The 12,358-nt window shown below is 47.3% G+C and overlaps 1 long non-coding RNA gene across 1 annotated transcript; it reads right to left on the minus strand.

Annotated features, from left to right (window-relative positions):
- Positions 1-1,397: 1,397 nt before the first annotated feature.
- Positions 1,398-12,130, minus strand: LOC123275804 (uncharacterized). The gene is made up of 3 exons (XR_006511888.2): positions 2,794-12,130; positions 2,475-2,675; positions 1,398-1,626 (listed from the first exon to the last, which is right to left on the minus strand). It is a non-coding gene; the product is annotated as an uncharacterized lncRNA (long non-coding RNA).
- Between the last annotated feature and the right edge of the window lie 228 nt (positions 12,131-12,358).

A 12,358-nucleotide genomic window follows, 5' to 3' on the forward strand; every position in this document is an offset into this window, starting at 1 on the left:
GAAGTGTTAATGATGGCCTGGGCCAATCTGTCTTTTGTAAATAGTTCTCAGGAAAGTAGACTAATTAGAGCTAGGATAGGCAAATGACACAACAACCCGTCAATCAACAGCACTTGCTGCTCATCTATTGAATATACAGCAGTAGATGTTGCACATTCTGTGGGGTAAACAACCAAGTGTAAGATACAGTTTCTGGCATTGACGATTTTATTATTCAAGGGAAGACATGGGACATAAACTTCTGTAAAGTGAAGTGACAGTATAAATTTATAAATAATGTTTCATTTAAAAGTAAAAAGATGTCACAAAGTAATGCATGACATTTGCTAAATAAATAGCACCAACTACAGAAGAGTTGTTGTTTAGAAGAGAGAGAAATCATGATGCAGAGAAGGGCTCTCCAAGGAAAGAGATTAGAAGTAATCTTGAGACATGGGCCGGACTTGAATGAATGAGGGAAAGGAGGGACTCCAAATGTTGACCCAGGGAAACAAGACATGGACTTGACACTGGGAAGAAATTGCAGGGTCTACTGGTTTTGTTTTGTTTGCCTTTTGCTTTTTTTTTTTTTTTTTTTTGAGGAAGACTAGCCCTGAGCTAACATCTGCCACCAATCCTCCTCTTTTTGCTGAGGAAGACTGGCCCTGAGCTAACATCCATGCCCATCTTCCTCCACTTTATATGCGGGATGCCTACCACAGCATGGCTTGCCAAGCAGTGCCATGTCCGCACACGGGATCTGAACTGGCGAACCCAGGGTTGCCAAAGCGGAACATGCACACTTAACCACTGAGCCACTGGGCCGGCCCCTCCACTGGTTTTGAATAAGAGTCACTAACCTATCTGTGAAGGTAAAGCTTTAGCCTTTGACTGGAGGAAAAACACTGACTCAGAAAAAAATAAATCCAGTGAAGCCAAGGAACCAGTCCAGTGTTCTTCTGGGATGTGTATCCATCATTTTATGAGATCAAAATCCCCATGGATGGTTTCTGCTTCATGCTACAGGCCCGAATTCCCTATAAACAGCAATTACCTCTTAGCAAAATCATTAATTAGGGCATTGCCTTGATTCTATTGTGAATAATAAAAACACGTTTGCAGACTTCTGGACTTTGATAAAAGCATTGGGGTGTGTGATTACTTGGGAAAACTGTTATCCAGGGGAATATAAATATGTAAGCCTTACATTTTTATAAAGTTCAAACACATGACCTCTTCGATGGCTGAAACAAACTAAAAGGACTTCAGTTCAGACAAATAAATAGGATAGACACGTAAATTAACAAAAATTAATGTTCTGACATGTATGTAGCACATAGATCTCACAATGAAAAATGTCTCAATCAGCGGAGTCAGAGTGTTTTCTGCACATAGCTATCACCAGAGACACACAGTAGTCACTCAGAAAAAATCTTGATTTTAATGAATTAAAGGAGATTGGGGGGCAGATATAAGAAGACAAATTCATATCGTGAGGCCGGGCTGTGACCAGTTTATATCCAGCTCCCGAAGAGCAGCTAGCTGTATCCACCAGTGCCCAGGAGAGGGCAGGCAAGAGCTGCTCAGGTGGACTCATACGCAGAAGGACTCCCAGTTGGCACCAGTCAGGGAAACCATCCTCTCCACCTGCACAGAGAAAACGAGAATCAGCCCTGGACTGACCAGTGAAGGAGGTGGGGGGGGGGGGGGGGGGCGGGGGCGGGGTGGAGGGGGTGGAGGTGTGTCACATGGACCAAAGACAGCTGAGACAGATGAAGAACCAGGCCAAGAAGAATCATGGAGAAGCCAGAGGACAAATAAGGACAGACAGCAGCCAGGGCTCAAAAAGATCTAGGCTCAGGAACACAGCAGCTCTGGTCACGCCACGCCCCTGCTCAAAAGCTTTCAATAGCTCCCTATTTCCATAACACAAGCCAAAACTCCTTAGCCTAACATTCACAGTCCCCCTACAATCTAGCCCTAACCCAACTTAAGAACCTTAGACTTTACTGTTTCTTTAATCACATACCCAAGATTCCAGCCAAACCAAAGACAAATTCCATCCTCTGCTCCTGCTGTCCCTTTATTCATTCATCCAAGCACTGAGTGGCCACTACATGCTTGCGATGGGAGGGATACAGGATCAGTCAGAGGAAGTACCTACCTTTGAGGAGCTACCTGGAGGTGACAGGCAGTGATACAGTGACATGTAATACAGTGAGAGTGGGCAAGGGAGTTAATGGGTGGAGAGAGGAGTGACTAAATTAGCCTGTCAGAGAAGGCTTCCTGGAGGAGGTGACCACGCCCTGAAATGCCTTTCTCTCTCCTCTCCACACATCTAAACCTTCAGAGCCTGCTGGAGAGCCATCTATTGTTTTCTTCTTCCTGCCCACCTTTCCCTTCCTAATAAAAATACCCTCCACCCCCTTTACAAATTGCTCCCACTCCCCTGTCCAGGTGGGCTTAGGTGACACAGGCCTGGCCAATCATATTACCTCATCCTTTTGTCCATGGTAATTGGGTCAAGGAGTACCCTCCAAGCCACACCAATCAGATTCTTCCTTGGAGGTTCTTTTTCCTCCCATTTGGAGTCAGAGGTATAGCTCCCTCTTTCCCCTGGTGGGAAGCTATCAGCGTGGATTCCAGAGGTGCTGGTACCCTGCCCCTTGCCCCATCAAGGGTTCTGAGAGAATAACCTGGAGAGAAAGAGACAGAGAAACTTGACTCTATGCAAATGGCAGAATCCAGTTGCACTGAATCAGGGCTGGGCCTGTACATAACTGCACGTAACAAGAGCTCGACTCCTGGACTTACCCAAGTAGGAGTTTATTTTTCTCAGGCCACAGGCAAGATCTGGTCTGCTGGCTTCATGACGACAGCAAAGCCCCAGGCTCCTCCTCCCTTTTCATCCCAGCACCCTCGTCAGCTGCCTCTCCTTCTCATCTCCCAAGATGACTGCTGCCTCTCTGGGCATCTTACCCACGTTCCAGACAAGAAGGACGAAAAACATGAGCCAGCTAAGTGTGTCCCCTTTGGTCAGGATTCCCAGTAGTCCCACACCGTACACTTCTGCTTACACCTCAGTGTTCAGAAAAGGGCCGTGAGGCCACTCCTATCTCCAGGGAGTCTGGAGAGCTGAGTCTTCTTAACTGTGCACATGGAGAAGATGGAGGGAACGCACATTGGGTAAACAACTGGTAACGTCTGCCACAACTCCTGAATTGCCTTGTTTGCCTCTAGAAGTCCGCAAACCCTCCTTTTGGCTTAAGCTGGTTGGAGGTAGGTGTTTATAACTGTCAATTAAGAAGCCATGGCTAATACACCTGCCAAACGCCAGCACCACCACCTGATCCGACTTCCCTGCTCCAACTGCATCAGAATAATCTTACCTTCAGTTTCCGGTTATAACAGGTGCTCTTCCCACAGCAGCCTGAGGAAGGGTAACCCCAGCCACAGGGTTAATCCCAGGGGCAGCCAAACAGGCAGAAGGACTCAGCCAAGCACCTGCTGGACTCCAGCTCCCCTCTCCCCCTCTCCTCACCTCCAGAGGACTAAGGAAGGGCGGTCTTTAAAGCCAGCAGCATCATGAGCTTCTACCTAGCTGCTGTTATTGACCCCTCCCCTGAACCCAGCAACGCTACCCAGGGATCATTGCCGGCAGGAAAGAGGGGAGAGCAACAGCCCTATTTGCCACTAAAACCCTTAAACATAATATGGTACATCTACATGATGGGACCCTAGGCAGCAGTAAAAGAGAATGGGGAAGTTCTGTATGTATTGATGTGAAACCCTTTCCAAAAGGCATTCCTAAGGGGAAAAAAGCAAAGGGCAAAACGGTATCTATAGGAGATAATCATTTGTGTTAAAAGGAAGGGAAAATAATGTATCTGTAAATATTTGTACCTGCCCAAAGTATCTCAGGCAGGCTCTAGAGGGCAAGAAACAGGCACCCTCGGCTGTCTCCAGGAGGAAGAACAGGGAGGCTTGTCTTTTTACATCCTTGAAACCTTTTGAATTCTGGACCTTGTGAAACCTATTTGAACCTATTTGGATCTTGTGAACCTATTTGCAAAAGAATGAAAATGCACTGCTTGAAGTAAACACATTTTGTGGTTTGTGGCGGTATGCCTGGTTTTCTGTTTTGTTTTGTTTTGTTTTTCAAGGCAGAACAACAGGAAGAAGGAAATTGGCAGCCAGGGCTGGGAAGAAAAAAAGAAAGTCAAAGAAGGAAAATTAGCATCCATTTAATAGTAAAATAGAAATAATGTCTTCTGATGAATGGCTGCTTTTCTCATATTATTCTCAAAACGTTTACAGGCCTCGGTTCCTTCATCCTCTCTCTTCTACTAGATGTGGAAAAATTGATCCTACTCCTTTTAACTCAGAGGTGAGGCGGCGCTGGAAGAGCTGAATTTCTGAGGCTGGCCTGCTGCTCCGTCCTGGAGGCGAGCGGCCATTGCTTGTGCCCAGAATTACCCGCTTTCTTCATCGCCTTTTTCCCAGAAGCCACTCCAACAAGCCTTCTCTATTGAAAATAACTGTTCCTTCGTTTAGACCAGGGGTTGGCAAACTTTCTCTTTAAAGTGCCAGCTAGTAAATATTTTAGCTTCTGAGGGCCAGTCTCTCTTGCAACTACTCAACTCTGCCTTTAGGGGGCGAAAGCAGCCACAGACCCCACAGGAACAAATGAGCATGCCCTGGGCCAATGCAATTTTATTTACAAACGCCGGTGGTGGGCTGGATTTGGCCTTCGGGGCGGTACTTCGCTCGCTCCTCCTTTGGACCTAAAGGAAATCTCCCGTCAGCTAGCATGGTGCTCCGCATTACATTATCCGTTCGCGGCTTACCCTTCTGTCTTCCCCGGATGCAAACTCCTTAAGGATAAAAGATTATCTTTTAGTTCCGTGTAACCCCCTCCATAGCCTGAGCATCCACTGTGTTGGCCCTTGGTCACTCAACCACGTGCCCAGGAGAGAACCCAGCTCTTTTCTGAGGATGTGTCTGTCTCTCCCAACACCAGCTCTCATACCCGACTTGCCCTCCACAGATTTCAAAAAGCAATGTCGCCGTCTGCCTCATGACCTTGGGTTCTCTGCTTACAGAGGCTCCCAGAGTGACACAGAACACCTTCTCTAAACATTTGGTCGAGTCTGGGTTAAATAACCTTTAAAGCTCTCAAATTCAAAAGCAACAGTGGTGGACCTGGCTGTCACACCTCTGGCCCCTGACCCCATCCCTCACGCACTGCCCAGCTGGTTTTCCATTTGATAACACTTTTTGTTGCTGTTTTTTCTGGTCCACCTTCAACATTCATTGGTAGCAAACTAATGTTTATTGAACAGCTACTATACGCCAAGCTCTCTGAGCATTTTAAACAGACATTCAAGGGAGAAAGAGAGGATTTTTACTTTCCATTGTATAACTTTTGGTTCAGTTTGAAGTTTTTACTATGTACATTATTGCTTTCAGGTTATAAATATTTTAGAAAAGACCACTGAAGGGATTTGATAACATCATTTTTTTTAAAATGTATATTTCACATGTGCCCAGATATAGCTGTATATCTCCAACCAATGTATATTTCTGAATACGCTGATTGCAGACTCCTAACAAATATTTGTTGGCTGAATCAGTCTAGAGAAAAACAACTAATTTTTGTTGCGGGTTTGGAAACCACAGAACTGTATTAAATAATTTTACCCTCACTTTTGAAGATCCCTTTCTGTACTAACGTTTCTATGCTTCTAAAGTCAGGGACCTCTGTGTCCTGAGACTTGGAAGCTCAAAAAGGATCCAGGCTTTCTTTGGCCTCTGCCCACCACGCTCCACCAGACTCCTAGGCCTGCCTTCTGCTCTTGAACGGTGGCATCCCTCGGCCCTCTGACTGTCTGCTGACTCCAGCGAGGCAGGACTGCTGTTCCTCTGGCTTCCAATAGGGGAGCCGCTGTTCCCTCCGTCAGCTCCAGGGGCCTCCCCAGCCTCCAATTATTCTCAGGGGTCCCTGGGCCCAGGAGGGTCTCCCCAGAATTTCAATCCTCCATGTCCCCCCAGCGATGACAGCGCTGTCCAAACTTCCCAGTCCTGCTGAAAACAGAGCAAAGTGAAATCCCACTGCAGACTGTGTTGGAAGCTGGCTCAGCCTCCCCCCACGGCTGCCAGCTGCCCTCAGCCCTGAAGTCTTCAGGAAAATAAGTGAAATGTCTATTTGGACACAGAAATGATAAGTGAGGCTGCCACCTTCCCTTAGAGCCATTGGGGCTTTCTTCCCTGATTCAGTCACCTCTTCCCTTAGCTCCTAGCCACCTTCTAGAAACTTCGTGTGGCCACTGAGCACTAGAAGTGCTAGTGACTAGTGTGAAGAGAAACTGGACTTTTTAGTTTATTTCAATAAATCTAAATTTAAAAAGATACTTAATTCAGCTACTGGAAAACTTTAAGTATGTTTAGAACAACGTGGGCAGGTGGATCTCTTTTTTTCAATTAAGTTTTAGAAAATCGAAATGCAAATTAAATATTTTCAATGAAAATTTAGAGTTCCGATTGAGATGTGCTGTGACTATAAAATATGTATCGGATTTTGAGCGCTTAGTACAAAAAAGAATGCAAACAGTCTCATTCATAATTGTTTCTATTGATTAGATATAAAAACGATATTTTGGATATCTTGAATTAAAATGTTATTGAAATTAATTTCACCTGTTGTTTTTTTTTCCTTTTTTCACATGACTTTTCGACTGGACAGCAGTGTTCTAGACAGTTTTCTTTTGCGTTGGGACACTGGTCAGAAACCCCGGCTGCCCCGTGGCAGGGCTGCCCTCCTGGGAGAGCGGGGTGGCACCCTCAGAAGAAACTGCTCACCTCCGAGGCTCACTGTGGGAAGGGGGAGAGGAGACCTCAGCAGGCAGAGCTGGTCTGACTTCCTGTGGAAAAGCCAGTCCTGATGCCAGCGCCCCACCCCACAATGGGATCCCTGTGGGCCCTCTCCTGGTGACCCAGGGATGATAAGTATGTGGTCCTGACCCTCCAGGGACATACGGCCTAGTGGGAAGGACTCCCACAGTCAAAGGATGAGTGCAGTGGCCTCAGTACATGCAGAGCATCTATCTCAGCCTAGACGGGTGGGGCACTCTCCCCCGATGAGGTGGCACTTGGGCAGAGGTGGCTCTGCATGGCCAAGTGGTGGCCACACCGACTGCTAAACCAGATGCATGAACCTGGGCATGATTGCCACTGTCCGAGACTTGGTTTCCATCTTGTAAAATAAGAGGATTTGAACAGACGCTACATAAAAATGCAGTAATTCAGCACAACTGCCCTTTTCTCTACATAACGTTGGCAGAGAAGTGGGACTCCCATCAAGCCCATGGCCAGGCCTTTGCTTTCCTCTTAGAGAGCTAACTCAGGAGTTCATCTCCATGCCCGGCACCCAAGCCCTGGTCTGATCCAAATGCAAGCCAAATGCTCATTAAAGACACGCAGAAGGGAGGTTGGCCGGGACGAGAGGACCAGCCCCCCGCAGCAGGACCAGCACGGGGAGTTCAGCTTTCTGTGGCCGCTCTCCTCGTCTCTGGGGAGCACCTCCCTTCCAGGGGGCTCCGAGTTGGAAACACGCAAGATGGATCTGGGCACACGTCCCCTGTCACAAATGCCAGCAGGATTGAATATCCAGCAAAGTGCTTTCCAGGCTCCTGGTGCCTGGGAAAGGCCTGGGAGGACAGAGAGGAGGAGCTGGAGAGAGCCCTGTAGTCGAAACCCAGAAACCCAGCTCTAAGCCCCACTCAACCAACAGCTTGACTCAGCGGTTTGGAAATAATAATTGTGACAATGTGTGTGTTTCCCTCCACGGGCCAGGGCAAAACAGGAGTTTAGATAAAATGCAACAGGGTTGAGAGATGACAGGTTTACCTCCAGCGACACGGATGGGGAATGACTTCCTGGCAGGGTGGCATTTGGGGGGACAAGTAAGTGCAGAGCCCGGGAGGACAGCCTGTGGAGGCGGGAAGCGAGGCGTCTCCCCTTTCTGAACACCAGGTTCAGTTTACATCTGCTTCCTCTCAGAAACGGCCACAGTGAGCTGATTCTTCTCTGTTCTCTGAGATGTAAAGCTGGTTTCAAGCAACTCAACGCCTGATTATTCACACTTATTGTAATGCATTTGTTAGTATCGAGAGCATTTGCGAGAGTCAACTACTATCACGCTTCATGGCTGTCTCGTCTGCCCAACATCATCGTCAAGGAGTGTCTCCAATACTTGTACTCCCTACCAGCCTGCCATGGAATCTCTTTGATTGGAAGGAACCCTAAAGATCCTTCTATCCAGACTCCCATCCTCATCCTCTCTCCTCAAGATGCCTCTAACAAGACTGATGTGCATGCTGTCTGCCTCTATTCTGTTTGTGCAAAACAGAATGTTAAACATGGGTTCTTTCCATTTCAATATCAGCTGACACTCCAAGACAAGAGCTGGCTGATGCGGGCTTGGTGAGCCAAGGAGTGGAAAGAAAGATTTCTTGGACTCTCAAGGTCTGGCAGGAGTGCTCCTTTATTCAGGGAATAGCATGGAGAAGCATGGGGACAGGACCCATGGGCAGTGAAGAGCTGCAAACATGGGTTGAGGGTAGGGCTAAATTTATAAGGCATAGATATGTGAGTTATCTCTTTACAAGAAAAAGGAAAGATCATATAAAGAAGTCATTAGAATGCTATCAGTGTAGGTGGGGTCTAGTTATTGGGTGATCCTATAACTTTAGATAAGAATCAAGTGGATCAGGGCAGGATATCCTATGCTTCCCAGAGGATGATATAGATTGGTATGTAGGGCAGGACGCCTTGGGCTTCTCTCCCTGGGCAGCGTTGATCCTCATCATTGGCTGCTTCTCATTTCAAAGTGAGGGGTGAGACCACCAAGACATAGGGAGGAGGTAGTCAGGAAAAGATTTTAAGAGCCCAATCTATCCACTTCCGAAATCTTAAAGAAGTTGGAGAGGCAGAGGTGGGAGTTGGTGTTAGATATGGATTTGAGAGGAGGGCTGTCAACATCTAGACGACTGTGCTCCCTTGGCGGAGGGGCTCTGTCTTCCCCCAGAAAGCCGAGGCAAAGGGGCTTCAATGAGACCTCTTGGAAGGCTGGAAGCATCTTTCCTGGAACATGAGGGACTCAGGAGATGGGAGTCTGACTCACCCTGAGAAATCTAAAGGGCCAGAGACTGTGGCCAGCCAGCTGCCCTGAGGGTGGAGTAAGGGGACATTGTGTTGAAGGTGGCCTGCTTTCCCCAAGTTGTCAGCGCAAAGGATGTGGGACAGTTTCCTGTGAACCAGAACTGGCCAAGGACATGTGCCACGAGATGCTGGGGGGGTGAGAGAGAAGTCAGGCACAGACAATCAAAAGAGACACAAGCTCCCAGTTGAGCAAACTGCCGGTGCCCACCAGGGATGGGGAGGGGCCAGCCACAGAGGACCCAGGAAGGAACACACGAGAAGGTGAGTCAACCCAGATGGCTAGAACACCAGTCCAGTAAGTCTTTTCCCACCTCTTTCCTCCTCTCGCCCTCTTCCCAGTTCCAGAGGAGCCAGAGGAAGCCCAAGGAGGGTGGGAGGAAAACAGAAGCACCAGGTGAAGAAAAAAGAGACAACAGCCACACACTCCTTCTCACTATGGGGCCCAGCCTGACGCCACTGAGCTGGGAGAGGGAAAGAATTTCCATTTTCAGTGAAGACTGGAGAATTTGGTTCCTACACTGGAGTGGACATATTAATTACTAAATGGAGACCAGGCTTTCTGTGAACAAAGTGACTGGATGACTTTTCCTTATAAGAGGGACAAAAGAAGTCTTGGGACTTGCCCTAATTTTATCAAAGAGGAAGATAAAAACTACAGAACAAGCTTGATAGGCCAGCAGGAGACCAGGAATACAATTCCTTTCCTCCACATCCTACATGTCCCTACGTGTCCAACAGAAGGGTGACATTTAACACAATTTCAGAAATCGGGATCACACTCTATGCAGCATTCAAATCTTTTTTCCTCAAGGAATAATATATCATGAAGTTTTTCCCTTGGAAGAAAATATTCATCTACAAGTTGAACATTCTACCATATGGACATGCCGTAATTTATTTATCCAATATCTATCCAATGTTTGCTCTTGCAAATCATGCTAAAATCAAATATCCTATGATAAATCTTTGTACACAGATTTGATTCCTTCCTAAGGATAAATTCCAAGGAGTGGAATTGCTAGACTAAAGGGTAGACATGTTTAAGGCTTTTTATCTCTATCATCAAAAAGGCACAGCATCTAGAAGCCTATTGTCGCTGAGTAGGACTGAGTTGTCCAGACCAGCCCTGCACAGCCGGGTACTTCCTATAATCGGCACAGCTTCTCTCATGTGGGCAGGGAAATAACACCAAATGAGACTGTTGGGGAGGTCCCTCCCATGCACAGATGTGTAGGGGGAGCCAGCATCCCACTTGAACAAGCCCACTCTTTTTTCCTACTACAAAACACACACACACACACACAAAGAATTCTTGCACAACACTGTGTAGTGCCTTCTGTCCTGAGTCCCTCACAGCACCAATTTCTTGGGCAGGCAGTGTGGAACATGATCCAAAGCACAGATTCTGGAGCTGGACAGATGGACCTTGGCTCTTCCACATACTAAACGTGTTCCTGAAGCAAGGGTGACTTCACCTCTGTGTCCTGAGTTTTCTCATTCATAAACGTTCTGTTACGGCTGAATTGCGTTCCCAGAAATTCATATGTTGAGGTTCTAACCCTCAGGACCTCAGAATGTGACTGTGTTTAGAGAACTGGTTTTGAAAGAGGTAATTAAGTTAAAATCATGTCGTTAGGGTGGGGACTGATGTAATATGACCGGAGTCCTGAGAAAAGAGGACATTAAGATACAGACAACACACCAAGGAAAGACCATCTGAGGAGACGACCATCTCCAAGCCAAGGAGAGACCAGCCTTGCCGACCCCATGACCTCAGACTTCTAGCCTCCGGCACTGTGAGAAAACTAAATTTCTGTTGTTCAAGCCGCAATCTGTGGTACTTTGTGATGGCGATGCCAGCCAACTAACACACTTTCCAAATTGTTAAAGTAATTAATGAAGGGAAAGTGTGTAATGAAGTGCCTTAAATTCAGTGAATGCTCAATAAATGATGTCATTAGTTGTCATTTTCCGTTCTTATCTTTAACAGAAAAACTGAAGCCAGATCAGGGAAATTAGTCATTTTCAACTGGGATGGATTTTGCCACCCAAGAGATATTTGGCGATGTCTGGAGAGAGTTTGGGTTGTCAGAAATTGGAGGGAGGGGTGCCAACAGCATCTAGAGGGCAGACACCAGGGATGCTTCTAAACTTCTAGGCGCAAGACAGGACAGCCCCTGCAACAAATGTCAGTGTCGCTGAGGTTGGAAGCCCTGAGCTCAACCGACCCAGGCGTTCCCCTGAGGGCCAGATGAGCCGCACACCCCTGACGTGTGGACCACCACTCTCGTGTGGCATTTCCCACCCGCCATCTCTGAGGTCATCTGGAATACCGCATAGATGGGCTTGGCCACACCCCCTATCCAGCACTCACAGTCTCAGATGCTAGAGAGAAATCTAATTCGCAGGTGAGTTAGCGGGCTTCTACGCCAGGGATGCTGCCTAACAATTACAAATCTGCGAGGCAAACAAAATAAGCCTTTATTTGTTGCTCGCAGCTTTGAGAGGTGGCTGGCGTGGTTCTGCTTCAGCTGTGGGTCAAGCTCAAGTCTGCTTCATGTATCTCATTTTTGAGTCCAGGCTGAAGGAACCCCAAGAACTGGGGCATGTTCTTTCCATGGTGGAAGGTCCCCAAGGGGCAAACAGAAAGGATGGTGCCTCCTAAGGGTCAGAAATGGCATACTGTCACTTCAGCCCTCATGCCATTGGTCAAACCCCGTTAGTGGCTCCCTGTCACCTACCAACATCCAAATGTTTTAGACTGCCTCCAATCCCTTATTGGAGCCACTCAGACTATGACAGAGAAGCATTATTTGTAAGTCTGTAGCAGAACACAAAATGGATTCATTGTCCATCTTTGTCATCTTTTCAGCTTTTCTCTGGCTGGACTTGCAGTTCCCAAACAAGTCCTTCATACTATTTCACACCAACAGATGCACCAATCCTCCCATCCCTCCCACCCAGAATGCTTGTTCCCCATCTGCACTTGAAGAATTCCTCATTCTCCAAGCCTCAGTTCTCGGGTCTCCTTTTCTGCAAAGCTCCCCAGCCAGACCTCAGTTTTTGCTTTGGCTGTCACTGTACGGAGAATCATCTGTCACATGCCCTTGCCCTCATCTCTGCACACTTAGGGAGCACCCTCAGGGCAAAACAGTGCCCT

Source organism: Equus asinus, chromosome 12 (assembly GCF_041296235.1).
Source record: "Equus asinus isolate D_3611 breed Donkey chromosome 12, EquAss-T2T_v2, whole genome shotgun sequence".
Lineage (NCBI taxonomy): Eukaryota > Metazoa > Chordata > Mammalia > Perissodactyla > Equidae > Equus > Equus asinus.